The sequence below is a fragment of the Pongo abelii genome, chromosome 15 (assembly GCF_028885655.2).
Source record: "Pongo abelii isolate AG06213 chromosome 15, NHGRI_mPonAbe1-v2.0_pri, whole genome shotgun sequence".
Classification (NCBI taxonomy): Eukaryota; Metazoa; Chordata; class Mammalia; order Primates; family Hominidae; genus Pongo; species Pongo abelii.
This window is the reverse complement of record NC_072000.2, coordinates 79,453,232-79,474,314: the sequence shown is the minus strand read 5'-3', so window position 1 is coordinate 79,474,314 and position 21,083 is coordinate 79,453,232. Positions and strand designations below refer to the sequence as shown.

Here is a 21,083-nt window from a genome sequence, read left to right as displayed (position 1 = left end):
CTCAGCCTCCCAAGTAGCTGAGATTACAGGCATGCACCACCATGCCTGGCTAATTTTGTATTTTTAGTAGAGATGGGGTTTCACCACATTGGCCAGGCTGGTCTGAAACTCCTAACCTTGTGATCCACCCACCTTGGCCTCCCAAAGTGCTGGGATTATAGGCATGAGCCACCGTGCCCAGCCCTGTCCTCTTTTTAATTTAGATTTAAAAAAAATTTGGCTGGGCAGTGGCTCATGCTTGTAATCCCAGCACTTTGGGAGGCCAAAGCAGGAGGATTGCATGAGGCCAAGGATCCAAGACCAGCCTGTGCAACATAGCAAGACCCCACCTCTACAAAAATAAAAATAAAAAATTAGCAAAAAAAAAAAAAATTAAAGTAGAAAAAGGCAAGGAAATGAATGAATAATGTGGAAAATTAGGGGTCCTGAGGAGGATGACATAACTACCACCTGGAGACATTAGAAGTTATTATATGCAAGAAATGGGATTTTTGGCTGGGCGAGGTGCCCACACCTATAATATCAGCACTTTGGGAGGCTGAGGTGGGCAGATCACTTGAGGCTAGGAGTTCAAGACCTGCCTGGGCAACATAATGAGAACCTTCTCTACAAAAAGAAAAAAGAAAAAGTAGCCAGATGTGATGGCATGCTCCTGTAGTCCCAGCTACTCAGGAGGCCGAGGCAGGATTGCTTGAGCCCTGGATTGAGGCTGCAGTGAGCTATGGGGGAACCACTGCACTCCAGCCTGTGTGACAGAGTGAGACCCCGTATCAAAAGAAAAAAAGAAATAGAATTTCTGAACCTCAAGGGATGGATAAGACTTGGAGAAGTGGAGCAGGTGGAAGGGCATTCCAGGAAAGGTCAATGACATAAGCAAAGACACTGAGGCAGAGATGTGCCAGGGTAGTTTGGAAAATAGCAAGTAAAGGATATTGACTCTCTTGACTGTCATGGCTAACAAGTAATGAATTACCATATATATATATGGATTACTCTCTCTCTCTCTCTCTCTCTCTCTCTCTCTCTCTCTCTCTCTCTCTATATATATATATATATATATATATATATATATATATATATGTTCCCTTGGGAGTTTTGCTCACAGTGATCCTATAAAGTAGATGGGGCAGTAGCATGCTCCCATTTCATAGAAGAGGAAACTAAAAGTCTGCTGAGACAATGGCTTCTATCTGAGGCCTCCAAGGCGAAGTGGAAGATATAGAAAGATAAAGTTTTCAGATCTCCTAACCCCATGGGTGCTCACACCTGGGAAAGAACCTGTGGATACAGACGGAAGGTTTCTCATCAAGAAGAAAACCAAGGCACTAAGGGTATGGAGCAGCATTCCGTTACTCGTAAATCAATGACCAAACCAACGTGCCCTCTATGTGCATATAGACTGTACATCATTGCTTGGGAATAGAGAAAGGTATAGAAAACTATATACCATGCTGTCAACATTGATTTGGGTGGAGAAGGGTACAGGAAAAGAAAGAAGGAAGGTGGGAAAAAAGAAATACTGAATAAAAAGTTTTCAAGAACACAGAAAAAGCATAAAGATGTTTGTAGGAGGCATAGTTTATAATCACAAAACTTGAACAACTAAAATGTTTAGGTATAGATTTTAGTTAAAATACTTATAGCACAGTCAGTATTCACGCCATCAGAAAGCTTTCTTGCCCTTAAAAATGATGAAAAGACTCATCAATTTTCTAATTATGTTTAAAAAATAAAATAAAATCACCAATTTCCAATCATATTCAAAAATAAATAAAAATGATAAAAAGCACATATAATTATCAACATTAAATGGTGTTTAGAGAAAAATTTTTTTTTTTTTTTTCTGAGACAGACTCTCATTCTGTCGCCAGGCTGGAGTGCAGTAGCGCAATCTCAGCTTACTGTAACCTCCGCCTCCTGGATTCAAGCGATTTTCCTGCCTCAGTCTCCCGAGTAGCTGGGATTACAGGCGTGCGCCACTATGCCCAGCTAATTTTTGTATTTTTAGTGGAGACGGGGTTTCATGATGTTGACCAGGATGATCTCAATATATTGACCTCGTGATCCGCCCGCTCGGCCTCCCAAAGTGCTAGGATTACAAGCGTGAGCCACCACACCCAGCCACTTTGCAGTTTTTCTAAATTAAATTGTTTTAACAAGCAGATTGCTTTTTAAGATAAGGAAAGTTAACAAGGATTCTAATCTGCTTTTGAGTTACATTTTCTGGGCGGGCACGGTGGCTCACGCCTGTAATCCCAGCACTTTGGGAGGCCGAGGCTGGCGGATCACGAGGTCAGGAGTTCGAGACAAGCCTGGCCAACATGGTGAAACCCCATCTCTACTAAAAATACAAAAATTAGCCGGGCATGGTGGCGGGTGCCAGTAGTCCCAGCTACTTGGGAGGCTGAGGCAGGAGAATTACTTGAACCTGGGAGGCGGAGGTTGCAGTGAGTGGAGATCACGCCACTGCACTCCAGCCTGGGTGACAAGAGCAAGACTCCGACTCAAAAAATAATAATAATAAAATAAAATAAATTACATTTTCTTAGTCGCTGGACTTAATCTCAGGCATTCTCCTTCCTTTGTTTTACTAATTGCTCTGCTGGTGCACCTGCCCACGTGGCACACCACTTCCGTCTCGCAGTTGGCTGCTGCCAACTCTGTGCACTTCCTAAAATGTCTCACCAGGGAAGAAAGACATCCTGCGGCCCATCCTGGGGCTTATTCACAACAGATCCTACAGCCCCAAAATAAACAGCCAGGGTGTTTCCTCTTCCTAAAGGGGAAGCAGAAGCTCCTGGTGAGCAGAGGGAAGGCTGAGCCCTGTCTAGACCACCATCCCGGGGGAATTCTGTCCACACAGTTCCCCATGGAAATCCCCAAGGCCTAGAGCAGCTCTGCTGACTCAGGCCATTCTAATTGTGTCTCAGAACCCTGCCAACCTTCCCTCTCCAGCACCCTCCATCCCATACCTCCTGAGGAAGGCAAAAGATCCCAGAGGCACCTACCTGGGTCCAGGGTGAGCTTCCAAAAAAGAGTCTGCTTAGGTAAGGTAATGGGTCCAATTAGAGTTTCCTTGATTGATTGGGCTTTCAGGTCTCACCTTGAGCACTGCCTGGAGATAATCCTCTGCTCCCATCTCTGGGAACTTCCTTGGCTGGGGTATGGCCCAAAGGGACTCCAAGAGTAGACGCATTTTACTGGTGCATGTAAATTGCTCCATGTTCATTTCTGAGTAAAAGAATCAAGTACAGTGCATGGGTTTTTACCTCTCAGGTTTACCCCTCAGGTTATATTTACCCCTCAGGTTATATTTGGCAATGTCTAGTGACATCTTGGGTCGTCACAACTGTGTGCTACTGGCATCCAGTAAACATCCTCCAATGCTCAGGATAGCACACAGCTCCTCCTGACCCTATCAAGTAATTAACCAGCCCTAAATGCCAATAATGCAGAGACTGGGAAACCCTGGTCTAAGGTGTGCCCTGTACTTAATAGATGCAAAGAAAGGGGGCACTAGGGAATCCCAAGACTTGGGGATATCTGGAAGATCCACTGGGAGAAGGATTTTCCTAAAGAATATGAGCAATGTTTCCAAACTGCTGGCTCCCATCAAAAACATGGTATATTTCTATTTCTTTTTTTTTTTCTTTTTTGAGACAGAGTCTTGCTCTGTCACCCAGGCTAGAGTGCAGTGGCACGATCTCAGCTCACTGCAACTTCCGACTCTCTGGTTCAAGAGATTGTACTGCCTCAGCCTCCCGAGTAGTTGGGATTACAGGCACGTGCCACCACACCCAGCTAATTTTTGTATTTTTAGTAGAGACAGGGTTTCACCATGTTGGCCAGGATAGTCTCGATCTCCTGACCTCGTGATCTGCCCACCTTGGCCTCCCAAAGTGCTGGGATTACAGGCGTGAGCCAACGTGCCCAGCCTATTTCAAAAAGACTTTTAAAAGCTATTATGCTATAAGTAGTTTTTTGTTTTTGTTTTAATTTAGAGGCAGGGTCTCTCTCACTCTGTTGTCCAGGCTGGAGTGCAGTGAAATGATCATGGCTTACTGCAGCCTCAACCTTCTAAGCTCAAGCTATCCTCTGGCCTCTACCTCCTGAGTAGCTTGGACTACAGGCACACACCATCACATCAGGCTAATTTTCTATTTTTTATAGAGATGGGGTCTCACTATGTTGCCCAGGCTGGGTTCAAGCAATCCTCCTTCTGCCCAGCCTTCCAGAGTGCTGGGATTACAGGCATGAGCTGCTGTGCCTGGCCACAAGTACTTTTTTTTTTTTTTTTTTTTTTTTTTGAGATGGAGTCTCACTCTGTGGCCCTGGCTGGAGTGCATTGGCGTGATCTGGGCTCATTGCAGCCTCCACCTCCAGGATTCAAGCGATTCTCCTGCCTCATCCTCCTGAATAGCTGGGACTGCAGGCGCTCACTGCCGCACCCAGCTAATTTTCGTATTTTTAGTGGAGACAGGGTTTCACCATGTTGGCCAGGCTGGTCTCAAACTCCTGACCTCAAGTGATCTGCCCACCTCAGCCTCCCAGAGTGCTGGGATTACAGGTGTGAGCCACCGTTCCAGCCACTTTTCTTATTTTTAAGGGAAAAAAAAAAAAAAAAAGCATATGGGAAAGGATAGGGGATGGAAGGAGAAAAATCTGGATTCTGGCCACTAGCTTTGTTCTGATTCCGAGCACTTAGTAATTAGACATAGATTCTTCTGTCAGGAATCTGGCAAATAAAACAAAAGAATAGGATCCATATTTGTTATGTTAACCCTTGTAATTATCTGGAAGCTTGACCATGCCTGAAAGTATATCAACACAAGACAAAGTGAACTAAAAATTTAATAACATTCTGGTTCATTTAACTAACAGGTGGTCAAATGTCTATAGTTGAAGTTGCATCCGTGAACATTTGAATTAACTATGGCTGCAGTGATAACACTTGCCAGATCTTTGCTTTATTTCTCCCTGCAAATCCTGGGTATTTACTTGGGTATCTTGAGCCTCTGGTAAAATGCTATTGCATGTCCTCCTCCTTCGACTCTCTTCCCAAGAGCTGCTTTGATTTGACAAGCCTCCACTGAGCCCTTCAGATGTGCCCTGCAGTGTAGTAGTTGCTGTGGATACACTCATAGTACGTGGATGCTAATTTGGGATTAGTATGGCATTTTGAGACAGAAGGCTTGAAAAAAATGGTACCGCCTCTAATGGAAGAGGACACTAAGTGAGTGAGTGGGAGCTGGGTTGGTCTGGAAGACAATGACTCAGGGCATGAGGTGATCAGGGCATCCCAGTGGAAAATGTTTATGAAGTTGTTGGAGCTGAAGAGTTGGATCTTAGGTGAGAATATGAGCTCAAGAACTAAATGTGGAAGTCTTCCACGTAAAGGTGAGTTCACTGAGAAGGGCAGAAGATAGAACAGAAGCCCACCAGCTAAACCTTGAGGTGCAATTCAGAGATGAAAGGTAGGAGGAGGCTAAGAAAGCAGCCAAGGAGATGAGTAAGAACAACTGGAGAAATAGGAAGAAAGCCAGGAGAGCTCAGCACTATTGCAGTTTATAGTGAAGTGTGTTTTGCTCTGCTTTTTTGTTGTTGCTGTTTTAATTTGTTTTTTATTTTATTTTATGAGACAGGGTCTCCTTATGTTGACCAGGCTGGTCTTCAACCCCTGAGCTCAAATGATCCTCCTGCCTCAGCCTCCCAAGTAGCTGACATTCCAGACATATGCCGCCATACCAGCTTTGTTGGATTTTTGTTTTTGTTGTTGTTGTTTGGTTTTTGAGACAGGGTTTCACTCTGTCCCCCAGTGGCACAATCATGGTTCACTGCAGCCTCCACCTCCCAGGCTGAAGTGGTCTTCCCACCTCAGCCTCCCAAGTGGCTGGGACTACGGGCAAGCACCACCACACCAAGCTAATTTTTAAATTTTTTGTGGAGATGGGTGTTTCTTTATGTTGCCCAGGCTAGGGTTTTATTTTTATTTTTATTTTTATTTTTAGACGGAGTCTCGCTCTGTCACCAGGCTGGAGTGCAGTGGCATGACCGTGGCTCACTGCAACCTCCACCTCCCAGGTTCAAGTAATTCTCCTGCCTCAGCCTCCCGAATAGCTGGGATTACAGGCACACGCCACCACACCAGCTAATTTTTGTATTTTTAATAGAGATGGGGTTTCACCATGTTGGCCAGGATGGTCTCCATTTCCTGACTTTGTGATCCTCCCGCCTCAGTCTCCCAAAGTGCTGAGACTACAGGTGCGAGCCACTGCACCCGGCTAGGTTTTATTTTTTAAAGGGACAATAAAAAGGTTTCAAAGCTTCATAGCATGAACACTGAGAAAAGGCCTCTAGGGTGAAAGATGACCAACATCCTAGTTTGCCCAATATTGTCCCAGTTTTAGCACTGCAAATCCCACATCCCAGGAAACATCTTAGTCCTGGGCAAACAGGACCGTTAGGATGTGCAGAGCCTTACACTAAGATACTAAGTTGGGCAACCAGGAATGTCAATACATACCCTCTAAAAGACCACATTAAAAAAAAAAATCAGATCCTGCATTTGCCACATCCTCTGGGCATGACCTTGGCCTGGACATAGGCCAGTGTTAATAAACTGAACTCACTGGATCCAGTCTTTGAAAACCTTTGATCGCTTTTGAGGTTTTTGGCCTGGAAGCATTTCCTATCATAAAATTTAGTTAAGTCAAACTCCTATTTGGCTCAAGTGCTCTTTCTCTGCATTGCCTTCACCCAAGCGATTGCTTTTACTGGAAACTCAGGGGTCAAGATAGAGCTGACGGCTTTCAGAAAAGAGAGTAAGCCTCAAAACTGATGCACCTGATAGAAAGAGTAAAGAAAATTAGTTCACTCCATCAAAGCTGGAGATCCAATTTTAAGGAAACTGCAACAGACATGGGGAGCTACAAGGTATATCTCTGGCAACTTCCAGGGCCTGTGGCTTTTCTGAAGACCCAAGGTATTGTGTTTTAGTTAGCAGTTATCACAAGGCTCTTTTTCCAGTAGTATCTTGTGGTGCTTGGAAGTCGGAGGAAACTGAACGGCTTGCATGGTTTTTATTTTTGTTTTTTACATGCCTTTGGTTCTGCCATTTCCTCTAAGCTGGAGGCCAAAAACTGGCAGCTTGGATGGACCAATTCAGCCTGCAAGTGTGTTTTGTTTGGCCTACATGTTGTTTTTTTTTTAATTTTGAATTAGTTGCCAGCATTTAAAAATCAGTAGATTTCACACACAAAAATCCAGATTTCCTGCTTTTCTTGAAAAATTGGAAGATCTGAAGACAAGGGGGCTGCAGGTTCACATGGCAACAATAGACAGGACCTGAGCAGCAAGACCCCCTTCGGATGAGGCCTGGGTGCCTCCCTGAGCTCCAGCCCCACCTAGCTCTCTACTTTCCTTTCCTTTACCTACCAGGCCTATTCCCAAGACTCCACAGAGAATGCGGCTTCCAAAATACCTCAGTCATTAGTTCTGAACCACTTGCCTTGACCTACTTCCTGCCCTACATCCCAGCATGTTCCCAAGCCTTGGAGGTTCCGACGTCATGACTGCTTTCTTGTGTGTGGATTCAACTCATCCTCCTGGACCGACACCTGGTACCATTCCCTCCCACCACCACCACCAGGTTACCTGTGCTTCCTGCCCACACTGCCCCTGCCCCGCCAAACCAGGAAGACGCACTCATGCTCCTGGCTGCTGGCAGCCGCAAAAACCAAACCACAGGCCCCCCCACTTGGTCTGCTCTCACTTTATATCTGTCCCTGATCTTTTTTCCCACTCTCCACTTCTTTCAGGTCCCACCTGGTTACTGACCCTTCAACTTTCTCTTTTGTTTCCATCCTTGAAATCATCCCTAGGACTTGACCACAGAGTTCAGCTCTTCTTGCTGTGACGCTTGGCCTCTCTCAAGATGGAGTTTAAACTTTGCTTATGCTGCTACTTGCAAAATCTTCAACTCAACCCAGCTCCGGGCATTGGAAATGTATTAGCCAGAGTACTGCTAGCTGCTATAACAAACGCATTCCTAAAAAAATGATAATCGGCCAGGCGCTGTGGTTCATGCCTGTAATCCCAGCACTTTGGAAGGCCGAGGCGAGTGGATCACCTGAGCTCAGGAGTTTGAGACCAGCCTGGGCAACACGGTGAAACCTAATCTCTACAAGAAATACAAAAATTAGCTGGGTGCAGTAGCATGCACCTGTAGTCCCAGCTGCTGGGAGGCTGAGGCAAGAGAATTGCTTGAGCCCAGGAGGTAGAGGTTGCAGTGAGCCGAGAATGTGCCACTGCACTCCAGCCTGGGAGTGAGACCCTGTCTCAAAAAATAAACAAATAAATAAATAATTGTTAAAATGATAATCACAATAATATCCACTTTGGTCTTAACTAGAGCATGGCAAAAACAACAAAAGGCAGTTAATGTGGTATGAACTAAGTTCTTGTGTCTAGTTGCTGGCACATTATCTTTGTTCCTTTAATGAGGAGGACTTCGCTTGCAGATATGGCTCATGACAAACTTAAGTGGTCCGATCTTTGGACAATTGCCCTTACTTTGTGTGCTTCTTGGTCCAGTATGGAATCCATGAGCAGTAGGTAATTGTAGCAGCCTCAACTATCAAATAATATTAGAAGTCAACAGCTGTGATCTGAAAAAAAAAAATTCCCAACATGTCAGCAGCTTAACGTAATGAAAGTTTGTTTCTCACTTACATAACAGTCAAATGTAAGTTGTCCTGGTCCTAGCCTTTTTCCACCTGCGGCTCAGCCATCTTCCAGGGCCTCAGAATCTTCTTTATCTAGCTGGTGGGGAGCAAAAAGGAGAGAGTGGCAAAGGAATCCCTACTTTTTAACTGCCTCTTGGAAGTGATACACATCATTTCTACTCATATTCCACTGGCGAGAGCTAATCATGGATCCCCACCTAAATGCAAGAGGAGATGGGGAATATAGTCTGTGGTGAGGTGCCACCCCCAGTGACAATGACATGCAATGGTAGTAAGGGCTTCAATTTTGGGTGGACAGCTGGCTATCTCTGTCACAGCACCAAGTCCAAGCAGAGGCCCACATTGCTGGTTCCCTGGATGAGCAATGCAAACATTTTGCCACTGTGAAGTAACCGTGGAAGTGCATATCCTATTTCCCATTAGGGATAAGAAAGAAACTGCACATTTTCCTCCAGGATTATAGTAGCAGTCAGAACTCTCTATGGTAACTGATAGAAACCCAAATCAACCTAAGAAAAAGGGCACATAGGCCAGGCACAGTGGCTCATGCCTGTAATCCCAGAACTTTGGGAGGCCGAGGTGGGCAGATCACTTGAGGCCAGGAGTTCGAGACCAGCCTGTCCAACATTGCAAAACCCCATCTCCACTAAAAATACAATAAAAAATTAGCAGGGTGTGGTGAAGCATGCCTGTAATCCCAGCTACTAGGGAGGCTGAGGCACGAGAATTCCTTGAACTCAGGAGGGGGAGGTTACAGTGACTCAAGATCATGCCACTGCACTCCAACCTGGGTGACAGAGCCAGACCTTGTCTCAAAAAACAAAAAAAAAAAAGGAAAGAAAAGAAAAGAAAAAGGGCACATGTTGGCTGTCATAATTGGGAAGTCTAGGGGGTTGAGTTGGTCTAAAGTACAATTGCATCCAGGCACTCAAACATGAATATTAGTTATTTCTTCCTCTCTCCATTTCCATGTCCTGGCTGAGTCCCCTCTTTTCTCCTATAGATATTCTCCACGTGGCAGGGAAGGTGGCTGACAGCTGCCCTTGACTCACATCCTCCCAATCCCATGCTCTAAAAGGCAAAAGCCCTTCTCCTCTAGCCCCAAGTTTTAAAACCACAGAGAAGGCTGTGATTGGCCTGGCAGGGGTCACTGGTCTACCAGGGAGACGAGTGAACTAAGAGTTCCTTTCCCACCACATTGAAGTGGGGTGAGAGCAGCTTCCTCAAGAAAGCAGGTACTGTAGGACAGACAAAGCAATAAATGCCTGCCACAAACACGATGTAGACTCTCCTTTGACCACACAGCCTCTGACCATACCTCTGTGGCCAGCCCAGACTCTGAGCCTCAGTGCAGGTCCTGGGGAGCTGCCTCCTGAGACCAGAGCACACCCACTGTGCACTGTTTTAGTTAAGGTTGTAGTTTCTATAAGAGTTAATAAGGTCTTCATGACTTTCTATGAATTCACCGGAAGGAACTGGAAAAGGGCTATTGGTAAGTTTTTACAAGATTTGAAGAAAAAGTTCCATCAAAGGGGTACACTTGCATAATGAATATCATTGGAAAATGCATGCTTTTTAGGCAAGAATTTACTTCAAATGTTGACTTACCTCATTTACTCATCCATCCAACAAATAATTATTAAGCACCTGTAATGAGCCTCATTTGGAGTCAGGTGCTGGACATGCAATGATAGATAAGCTCAAGTCCATGGTCTCACTAGACTTAATGTCTCTAGTATATAAGAATACAGAGAAATACAGTTGAGGCAAAATGTGATGCCATGACCAAGTGTTTAAGATAATATTGTTACCTAAACAAACAAACATACAAAGACATTTCTTCCAAGCATGGAAAAAGTTCCTGATATTCTCAAGAAAGAAAAATAGGAATCAGGAACCAATGGCAGCCAGGCTATCTTGGAATTCATGATATACGGCAAAGCACTTCTGGAGTGTTGGTGCCACTGCTATGCCACATTGCCAGGTACGTTCTTGGGACCAGCCACCATCTGATCCCTTCCTTGATTGCTACTTAGGTTTGGATAGAGAATCTTTTCCATGAATACACATTTCCAACCTATTGTTAAATCAATGGCAATTGTTTTATATTTATAAAAACTTGTTTTATATTTATGGAATACTATTATCCAAGATGAAGAAAATCTATACAGCTATCTACCTCTTAATTTTTTTAGTAATTTTTTTTCTTTCTTTTTTTTTTTTTGAGACAGATTCTTGCTCTGTCCCCCAGGCTGGAGTACAGTGGCGTGATCTCGGCTCACTGCAACCTCTGCCTCCTGGGTTCAACTGATTCTCCTGCCTCAGCCTCCTGAGTAACTGGGACTACAGGTGGCTGCCACTACACTCAGCTAATTTTTGTATTTTTAGTAGAGAAGGGGTTTCTCCATGTTGGCTAGGCTGGTCTTGAACTCCTGACCTCAAGTGGTCCACCCACCTCAGCCTTCCAAAGTGCTGGGATTACAGGCATAACCATTGGGCCCAGCCTAGTAAATTTTTTATTTTGAAATAATTTTAGATTTACAGAGAAATTGCAAAGATGACACAGAGAGTTCCCATATACCCTTTATCCAGTTTCTCCTGCATTCTTACATTACCATGGTACATTTGTCAAAACTCAGAAACCCACACTGGTACGTTACTAGGAACTAAACTCCCTACTTTATTCTGATTTCACCAGTTTTTCTTCTAATGTTTTTTTCCCTGTTCCAGGATCCAACCCTGGATACGACATTGCATTTAATAGCTCTTGATTTTTGAAGATCATTATTCTTCAGGCATGGGTCAATGCTGCTTCTTTTCCTCCTTGCTGCCAATGTTTTAGATATTTCATGGTTCATTAGCACCTCCACCAGAGTGTGAGCAAGGGAAGGAAATCATTTTGAAATGCAAATTAGCCAAATGTTGTTATTTATTCATTTGTGGCAGTTAGCTCAGTTACTAATAAGGCCAAGGTTACTGGTTTCACCTCTGTAAATGAGTCAGCTGCCTTAGCAATGACGGGGGAGATTTTGTCCACTGGCCATTATTTGCACCCCAAACCCTGTTAAGCTTCTCTTAAATGTAAACTTTTCACCACTGTGAGGTAATGGAGGTAATGGTGGGAGTGTGTATCCAATTACCTTGCTACTCAAGGTGTGATTCCTGAACCAGCAGCATCAACATCATCTGGACCTTTTTAGAAATACAGACGCTCAGGTGCTACCCAGATCCAAGAAGGAATCTGCACTTTAACAAGATACCCAAGTAATTAAGAAGCATGGCCATGGCCAGGCGCAGTCGCTCACGCCTGTAATCCCAGCATTTTGGACGCCGAGGCAGGTGGATCATCTGAGGTCGGGAGTTCAAGACCAGCCTGATCAACATGGAGAAACCCCGTCTGTACTAAAAATACAAAATTAGCCAGGCGTGGTGGTGCATGCCTGTAATCCCAGCTACTCAGGAGGCTGAGGCAGGAGAATCACTTGAACCCAGGAGGCAGAGTTTGCGGTGAGCCAAGGTCATGCCACTGAACTCCACTCCAGCCTGGAAGACAGAGCGAGACTCCATCTCAAAAAAAAAAAAAAAAAAGCATGGCCATGCAACAAATATTTATTGAGAAACTACTCTGTGTCAGGTGCTGGAGTTTCAAAAGTAAAAAAAAAAAGGAAACATCTCTCTGTTATTCTAGACATATAGTCTAGTAGAGAATAACAGGTACAATTATAAAGACAATTGTGTTGATGAGGTACTGCCAGGGAACAAAAGAGGGCCTACTCTTGAACTGGGAGACCAGAGAAGGTTCTCAGAGAATGTCATATTTAGCTGAGACCTGAAGAATAAGAAGATTTAGCCAGTTGAATGAAGGAGGAAGATACAGGGGGTGAGGATGGAGAAGAGCAAGTTAGGGATGGAGGAACTCAGAGGCAAGGCAGACCACAGTGGCTTCTGCAAATTGCACATAGTTCAACATGGCGAGAACATCAAACGCCAACACTGGGAATGTTTGAGGTGGATGATCTGGAGATTTTCTTCCCTCTCTAGTCATCAGCATCATCAACACATATTATTGAGCATCTACTATATGCTGAGCACCATGATAGGTGTTAGGGATATGGGTAACAAATGTCACAAACCCATTATACACAGGACATCAGTCTAGGTTTGCTACATACTATAGCAACTGGAGGGAAGAGGTACACATACATCAGAGGTCCTGCGAGAATGCTCAGGAATCCCCCCTGGGCAGAAGAGTCCAAGGGAGGCCAAGCCTGGGATCAGATAGGTTAAGTGGAGTATGTCAAATATTGAGAGGCTAAACAAAGGGGTCCCAGCTAAAGCATGCCGTAATAAAAGAGTACATGGCTGTGGCTCACGCCTGTAATCCCAGCACTTTGGAAGGCACAGGTGAGCGGATTACCTGAGGTCAGGAGTTCGGGACCAGCCTGGTCAACATGATGAAACCCCATCTCTATTAAAAATACAAAAATTAAGGCCAGGCACGGTGGCTCATGCCTCTAATCCCAGCACTTTGGGAGGATGAGGCAGATGGATCACGAGGTCAGGAGTTCGAGACCAGCCTGACCAACATGGTGAAACCCCATCTCTACTAAAAATACAAAAAATTAGCTGGGCGTGGTGGCACGCACCTGTAATCCCACTTACTGAGGAGGCTGAGGCAGGAGAATCGCTTGAAACTGGGAGGCAGAGGTTGCAGTGAGCTGAGATCACGCCACTGCACTCCAGACTGGGCGACAGATAAGACTGTTTTTCAAAAAAAAAAAAAGCTGGGAATGATGGTGCGCGCCTGTAGTCCCAGCTACTTGAGAGGCTGAGGCACAAGAATTGCTTGAACCCAGAAGGCAGAGGTTGCAGTGAGCTGAGATCACCTCACTGCACTCCAGCCTGGGTGACAGAGCCAGATTCTGTCTCCAAAAAAAAAAAAAAAAAAAAAAAAAAAGAGTCTCTTAGGGCTAGAAGGTGCTGCTGAGGAGGTCAACACTGGGCAGGGCATGAGAGATATATTAGTTTTCTATTCCTCTGTAACAAGTCACTACAAACTTAGTGGCTTAAACACACCCATTTATTAGCTCATGGTTCTGTGGAATTCATGGTTCAGAGTCCAGCAGGCTCAGCTGAGCTCTCTGCTTAGGTTTTCACACGGCTGAAGTCAATGTATCAACCACGCTGGGCTCTTATCTAGAGGTGCTGGGGAAGAGCCCACTTCTAAACCCATTCAGGTTGTTGCCAAAATCCAATTCCTCATGGCTGTAGGACTGAGATCCCTGTTCCCTTGTTCGCTGCTATCTGGAATCCGCTCCCTATAAGTAGATGCCCCCATGTTCTTCTCAAACTCCCCCCTCCATCTTCAAAGTCAGCCACAGTGCATCGTCCTTTGAATCTCTGACTTTCTCCTCTGCTACTATCCAGAGACAGCTCTCTGCCCTCAAAGGCCCACATGATTAGGCCAGGCAGACCTGGATAATCTCCCTATCTTGAAACAGAACACAATCACGGGACTGAAATCCCATAATATTCAGAGGTTCCTGGGATTTGGACATCTTTTGGGAATCATTTTAGAAATGTTGTCTCCTACAAGAGCAAGGAATCAAAATAGAGGCTTAGAATTTTAACTGGCAGGCCTTTGTAGCAGCCAAAGTTCTGTGAGCATAGAAGTGGGGTCTGCATTCTGATGGCCCCCTAGGAGGTGTGCCTTTGCACCATATGAGTGCACACATTTGCAAAAGGCCTCACACCCACTCCGTTACTTCTGTGATCTCCTAGGATATTCTGATAGTCATAGTGATTTTGGAGGCCAGGATCCTCCTTCCTCTGAATTAGGTCAGGTTGCAAATCTTCTTGCTGTCCCCATGAAAGGTCCCTGTTATGTCCCACAACAGCCCAGACCTGGAGCTCAGTCCTGTTCTCATTTTATTTGTTTATTTGTTTTTTAAGACGGAGTCTCACTTTTTCACCCAGGCTGGAGTGCAGTGGTGCAATCTTGGCTCACTGCAACCACCGCCTCCCAGGTTCAAGCAATTCTCTGTCTCAGCTTCCCAAGTAGCTGGGAGTACAGGCATGTACTACCACACCCAGCTAATTTTTTGTATTTTTAGTAGAGATGGGGGTTTCACCATCTTGGCCAGGCTGGTCTTGAACACCTGACCTGGTGATCCACCTACCTTGGCCTCCCAAAGTGCTGGGATTACAGGCTCGAGCCACCGAGCCCGGCTTCCTGTTCTAGTCACGGCACAAAAACCCACTCTCTGTGGCATTTGTGGGTGCAGCAGTGGACTTTAATGAGGGTTTGAGCCATGCCCTCCATCCTCTTTCCAATAGCACCAAGCATCTCACTCCTCAGAGAGCCTTCATCCTTTTTGGCTCTCTTCCTTCTCTCTCCTCCAATGTCCCTTCTCTCAGTGCTTTACCTCATCCCTGTTTCTCAAAAGCCAGCCCTGTGTCTCCTTTTTTCTTATGCACAGGGATTCCCTTTTCCCCACCTCCACAGCAGAATGTTTGCACTTCCGATGATTTGGCTAAGGCTTTGCCTGTCACTGCCTGTAAGGATCTGCTGGATTAATTCCTTAAATCAAGACCACCCTCCTCCCATGCCTTCGTCTTGCAATGGGAATGAAGGTGAAGGTGGTTTTCTTCTTCCACCTTCACCTGTTATGGATGGAATGAATAGAAGTACCCAGTAGCACAGGAACATGGGGGTGGGAGAAGCAGCTCCCCAAGCAGGTTACAGGGAAGCAAAGCCCTGAAAGGGTGACTATGATGGTGGAAACCAGATCCCAACTGAGAAAAAGAGGATTTTTTTGGTTTTGTTCTTGTTTTTGAAACAGGGTCTTGCTCTGTCACCCAGGCTGGAGTGCAATGGCGCCATTCTGCTCCCTGCAGCTTCAACCCCCTGGGCTCAAGTGATCCTCCCACCTCAGCCTCCCAAGTAGATGGGGTCTTGCTATGTTCCCCAGGCTGGTCTCAAACTCCACAAGCAATCCTCCCACCTTGGCCTCCCAAAGTGCTGGGATTACAGGTGTGAGCCACTGCACTCAGCCTTTACTGGGCTTTATTATTATTGTTATTATTTTTGAGACAGAGTCTCTCTCTGTTGCCCAGGCTGGAGTGCAGTGGCCCGATCTCAGCTCACTGCAACCTCTGCCTCCCGGGTTCAAGAGATTCTCCTGCCTCAGCCTCCCGAGTAGCTGGAATTACAGGAACACGCCTCTGTGCCCAGCTAATTTTTTTATTTTTTGTAGAGACAAGGTCTCACTATGTTGCCCAGGCTGGTCTCTAACTCCTGGGCTCAAGTGATTCTCCCATCTTGGCCTGCCAAAGTGCTGGGATTACAGACATGGGCCACTGTGCCCAGCCAGGAGTTTTTTACCAATACAGAGAGAAGAGAGTGGAGAACAAGGCCTGCTTTAGGAAGTGAGGAAAATGCACAGAATTGGCCTTGAAGGAAGACTGAGACTCAAGTTAGTCAACGGGAAAAGGACAAGGCTTTCCAGGCAGAACCTTATTAACCAGGAAGGCAGGAAGGGGGGACTGTTTGGCTGTTTCTTATCCAATCACTAGAGCTCTTTAACCAGAATGGAGGGCTGTCATAGAATACGCCAGGTGTTAAGGGATGAGAGGTTAATTAAGGGCGAACTTGTAAAAGGTATAGTATACAAGGCTTATTACTTCCCCCAGGCAATGAGGAGCCATTGAGGTTTTGGTGTGGCATGTCAATTTGTGCTAGCAAGATCACTTTTATTGACTTAACCTGTATGTTTGTAAGTGTGTACCTTCAGATTACACAAAACCTGGTTTTACACACATACACACATGCATACTCCCCCAATTCACATAAGAGCGACTATTTGGTAACATAAGAACCTGCATTAATGGTAGGTTTCCATGGTCTTTTTTTCCTGCCTTTGGCTTAGTGATTTCTTAGTTCACTGAGAATCAGCAGCAGAGCTGCCACTAATAGGCAATTTGATGAATATGACTAATTGGCTCTCAGCATCCATTCTCACTTTTGTTTTCTTTTCTTTCTTTTTCTTTTTCTTTTTTTTTTTTTTTTTTTTTTTGAGACATGGTGGTCTCACTCTGTCGCCCAGGCTGGAGTACAGTGGCATGATCTCAGCTCATTGCAACCTCTGCCTCCTGGGTTCAAGCAATTCTCCTGCCTTAGCCTCCCAAGCAGCTGGGATTACAGGGGTGAGCCACCACACGCAGCATACTGGACTTTCTTATGTTAAAAAAGCTCTCCAGCTACAAATTCAGACTCCCTCAAGTTAGAGTTCTGGATGATGCAAGTAGGCCTCATCAAATTTGATGCACTCATGAGAGATTTGAAAGGCAGAAGGAAGTTGAGTCATGGGCCCCTTTCTTCCTGCTTTGGCCACGTTCTGCTGCAAGCAATGTCAAGGAGATGTGGGGATCCACAGCAGCAGTCCAGTGTGTAATTTCCAGATCCACGACTATCTACTAGAACTTGTGGCAGAGGAGGTGGAGGTGATACCTAATCCCTGGATTACAGCTGTGGTGGTGGGGAAACCTTAAACTGAGCCGTCCCATTAGCAGCCTCCTGATTATGAAGGAGTTACGGGTCCCCTGGGAAGTCAGTTCTGGGATGCTCGGGTACTCAGTCCAAGAGGGAGCTCAGTTCCCAACCTTCCGATAATATAAAATTATTAATTTCCTGCCGGGATCCATGGCTCACGCCTGTAATCCCAACACTTTGGGAGGCCAAAGCAGATGGATCACCTGAGGTCAGGAGTTCAAGACCAGCCTCCCCAACATAGTGAAACCCCGTCTCTACTGAAAATACAAAAATTAGCTGGGCATGGTGGCAGGCACCTGTAATCCCAGCTACTCCAAAGAATCTTCTTGAGGCAGGAGAATCGCTTGAATGTGGGAAGAGGAGTTTGCAGTAAGCCGAGATCATGCCACTGTACTCCAGCCTGGATGACAGAGTAAGACTCTATCTCAAAAAAATATATATATATATTAATTTCCTTCTTGCTTAAAATACCTTGGGTAGCTTCTGTTTCTTGCTCTGAACCTTGACTTCTGCAATAAGAAGATATATACAAAAGGGTAAATTTTCAATAAATAGACTCAAAAAAATCTTACATTTGGCACCAAAACTACAATGAATTAGGGGATCTGGAATCACTGGCCTCTTAGCTCATGGACATTCCTAAGCTAATGTTCCCAAACTGTGATACATATACCTGTAGTGGCACATAGGAGGATTTTGGCACGTGAGTGAACATTTACACAATTTCAGTAAGTATATATTTATTTTAATGTGTACTAGAAAAAAATTTATAGGTAGCATACCAGACCCGATTTCATGAATCAGCAACTTCACGAATATGATTGTTTACAGCAAGGCTCACATAGGTAGTGACTGTGCCAGCAAAAATATGTTAATTAATGAAAAGTATAAAATAAATAGCAGATGGATAACACAAAGATTTGGCAAAAATCATGAGGATGGTATTCAAACAACTGAAGTTTGGCAAACCCTTTCCTAGTTATTCATTCTTATGAGTCCCCTCACTATAGGAATGGGGAGAAGCAAGTTGGCACCGTAAGTCCTATTCACCCACCTGTACCACACTCCCACTCCCAAAGATCACCATTCCTTTGAAACTCCAGCAATTACTGAAAAGTCAATACTGTTCTTCAGTGTCCTAGAGAAAACTCCCAGAACCTGAGGTTTATCACATGCCAAGGCTAAATGAGCCCATCAGCAGGACCAAAGGGTGGAGTTGGGAGGAGAAACTGCAAAATGAGCCTGGCTCCAGGAACAGCATGTATTCAGTACAGAGCCATAAGCTCAGAAATACCAGACTTGGGTGTGTTTGTTATGGAGACTTACTATAGCGAAAGGAAAAGCTGACAAAGTCATCTCTCGAGTCCCTGTCAAAAGCCACAAGCCCCAGACACACTAACAAAATAAGGCAACAGTTAGGAGCCAACATACCTCTCTGTCCTTGTTTTCATTCCAAAGACCTCAGAAGAGATCTTGCAGATATATGACTCTAAATGTAATGAGTACAAATTGCAAGTACTCAAAAGCTAAGCTTTGATAATGCTTAACTGCAAGAGCAAAGAGATAAGATGAGACACTGGACTAGAGGACGTTTAGAAAAAAGGGTCTAATAGATCAATGGTTTCCACATGCCCATCTACACAGACCAGTGTCTTCTATGGAGGATGGCTGTGTGTTTTAAAACTGTAGATTCCCAGTCACTGGCCAGAGAGGATTCTGGTGTAGGCTGGAGATGAACTCCTGGGGTCCCAACTGCCCCAGATGGCTCAATAGAGTTTGCAAATTACTTTTTGAGCCCTTGTGCCTCATATCTGTTTACTTCGTTCCATTCTCCACCAGCCCAGCCTGGTTCATTCCTTCCACAATGGTTGACAGCTAATAGCTTTTTAACACATCTGCTGCCTCTCTCTATCTGTTTCTCTCTCTCTCTTTTTTTTTTTTTTAAGACGGAGTTTTGCTCTTGTCACCCAGACTGGAGTGCAATGACGTGATCTCAGCTCACTGTGACTTCCACCTCCCAGGTTCAAGTGATTCTCCTGTCTCAGCTTCCCAAGTAGCTACGACTACAGGCACGTGCTACCAGGCCCAGCTAATTTTTGTATTTTTAGTAGAGACGGGATTTCACCATGTTGGCCCAGCTGGTTTCGAACTCTTGACCTCAAGTGATCTGCCCCCCCTCAGCCTCCCAAAATGCTGGGATTACAGGCATGTGCCACCACGCCTGGCCCTCTCTCTTTTTTTATTTTATTTTTTGGCCAGGCACGGTGGCTCACACCTGTAATCCCAGCACTTTGGGAGGCCAAGGCGGGCGGATCACGAGGTCAGGAGATCGAGATCATCCTGGCTAACATGGTGAAACCCTGTCTCTACTAAAAGTAAAAAAAAATTAGCCGGGCGTGGTGGCGGGTGCCTGTAGTCCCAACTACTTGGGAGGCTGAGGCAGGAGAATGGCGTGAACCTGGGAGGTAGAGCTTGCAGTGAGCCAAGATCACACCACTGCACTCCAGCCTGGGTGACAGAGCGAGACTCCGTCTCAAAAAAAAAAAAAAAAAGACTCCATCTCAAAAAGAAAAAAAAAAATAAAAACAAAGGAAAAAGAGAAAGCAATGTCCAGTGGCTACTAGAGCAGACATGTCTCATCTGTCTGGCCAGCATCTGTTCCTTTGGAATGTGTCTCCTTTTCTCTGTTGTGCAGAATTCTGGAGGTCAGCCAATCCCAGGTCCCATGAAGGGGGCACATGACCTAAGCTAAGCCATTCAGACTCACCTGGGCATTTGAATTTTGAACAGAGATTCAGGGATGGGAAGTTTGAAGTTGAATCATGAGTTAATCCCCAGGAGATCCCCTCTTGCCTGGTCAGTTTTTCCTTCAATTCTATAAACTCCCCAATATCCTTCCTTCAAATGGCTTTTTTTTTCCTGTTAACTCAGAATTGGTTCTTATCTCCTGAAACTGCGGAGCCCTGATATAGTTCTCCATTGTCCATAGAATGAAGCTTACAAAGTTCTCACCCTATATTACAGATTCTCCCCACTCTGTTTATATGTCATGTGATGGCTCTGCCCCAACTAAGCTTTAAGCCCCCAGGTGATGCTCCTCTGTGAGCTAGCAATTAGACAGTCGGAATTTTATAAGCAAGGAGGATATATAACTCATGTGTATAAGGCCTTGAGGTCCCGTGCTAGATGGCATGATATGTTTTGATCAGATTTAATTGAGAACTAGCTCTGACATTTTATGTATGTATTTATGTATTTATTTATTTATTGTAGAGATGGGTAGTCTTGCCATCTTGCCCAGGCTGGTCTTGAACTCCTGGGCTCAAGCAATCCTCCCACTTCAGCCTCCCAAAGTGCTGGGATTATAGGTGTGAGGCACCATGCCTGGCCCTACATATTGTAAAATAAGAAAAGGTGTTCTGCTATTTAGAAATGACTGCCAAATCACCATTCTTTTCTTGGGTTTGTGCTACTGTCCAATGAGCGCATAGTAAGGGCAGTACTGCTAACACATACCAAAAAAAAAAAAAAAATCATAAATAAACGAAAAACAGAAGTACTTTCCAGAGACTAGGATTACAGACAACCTGGATATAAACTAAGTTCTGGGGTATTTTTAAAAGAGTATTCTAAAGAGTATATTCTAGGCCAGGCACGGTGGATCACACCTATAATCCCAGCACTTTGGGAGGCCGAGGTGGATGGAACTCCTGAGTTCAGGAGTTTGAGACCAGCCTGGCCAACATGGTGAAACCCCATCTCTACTAAAAATACAAAAACTAGCCAGG

General features: G+C 45.0%; 1 pseudogene; it reads left to right on the top strand.

Annotated features, from left to right (window-relative positions):
* The first annotated feature begins 20,741 nt into the window (after positions 1 to 20,741).
* On the top strand, positions 20,742 to 20,846 carry LOC129049987 (U4atac minor spliceosomal RNA; annotated as a pseudogene).
* The last annotated feature ends 237 nt before the right edge of the window (positions 20,847 to 21,083 follow it).